Source organism: Sinocyclocheilus grahami, unplaced genomic scaffold (genome assembly GCF_001515645.1).
Source record: "Sinocyclocheilus grahami isolate Dianchi unplaced genomic scaffold, SAMN03320097.WGS_v1.1 scaffold1816.1, whole genome shotgun sequence".
Taxonomy (NCBI): domain Eukaryota; kingdom Metazoa; phylum Chordata; class Actinopteri; order Cypriniformes; family Cyprinidae; genus Sinocyclocheilus; species Sinocyclocheilus grahami.
In genome coordinates, this window is record NW_015506995.1 from 27789 (window position 1) to 29068 (window position 1280).

A 1280-nucleotide genomic window follows, 5' to 3' on the forward strand; every position below is an offset into this window, starting at 1 on the left:
ACTCAACTGGCTCCTGTGGTCTTGTCCCGGTGGCCGTCTGAGACAAGGTCTTTACTGGGGATCTGTATCTAGTTGTCCTGGTTTCTGCTGACTTTCAGGGCTGTAGAGGTAATCTCTAGGTGCTGATCCACCATCTGGGCTGGATACGTACTGGATCCGGGCGACTGCAGTGACCATCTGATCTGGATACAGACTGGATCTGGTGGCTACGGTGACCTCGGAATAAGAGAGAAACAGACCAATATTAGCGTACACTTAAAAATATAGGTGCTTCACGATGCCATAGAAGAACCTTTTTGTCTAAATGGTTCCATAAAGAACCTTTAACATCTGAAGAACCTTTCTGTTTCACAAAAGGTTCTTTGTGGTGAAAGAAGGTTCTTCAGATTATAAAAAGGTAAGAAAGAGATGGTTCTTTAAAGAACCTTTGACTGAATGGTTCTTTGTGGAACCAAAAATGGTTCATCTATGGCATCGCTTGAAGAACCTTTTGAAGCACCTTTATTTTTAAGAGTGTAGATGCCATTCTTCTAGCGATGTAGCAAGTACATCGGGGGTTATGGAAAGTGTTGACCTAATTAATGCAGCCTAAAAATCTTTTAACGGATTTGAATATTAGAAATGTGTTAGTGTGTTATGTGTAAGCAGGTTAAAGAGATGGGTCTTTAATCTAGATTTAAACTGACAGAGTGTGTCTGCCTCCCGAACAATGTTAGGTAGGTTATTCCAGAGTTTGGGCACTAAATAGGAAAAGGATCTTCCGCCCGCAGTTGATTTTGATTTCAGGCAAGACAAAGAGTATTCCTAGGGCAAGCGTGGGTCCGGACCGGACCGGATTCATGACAAGCAGTTTGTTGTATAAATTTGCAACAGGAGGTTGGACAGTGGAAAAACTAGCAATAACCTGCCTGCTCACAACATGGAAACTTATGTCAGGCATTGTGCTAGAAGAAATGAGCAGGGCTCAGATGGGAATTGGGAACAACATGAAGGCTAAAAAACATTATCTACTGAGTACTAGACCCCAGAAGCAGATAGACCATCATCAGAACATAATAGGTCAGCAAGAAAGTAGATTGGATGCAGGTACTACCAGGGGCTGGAAATAGCATGGCAAAGGACAACACACATGAATAAATTATGGCTGCACAAACATGCGAATGAGATCCATATGAGTTTATAACAAGTTCAAGGAGAATGTACAGTATACCCTGAATATATATATATATATATATATATATATATATATATATTTTTTTTTTTTTTTTTTTTTTTTTAAA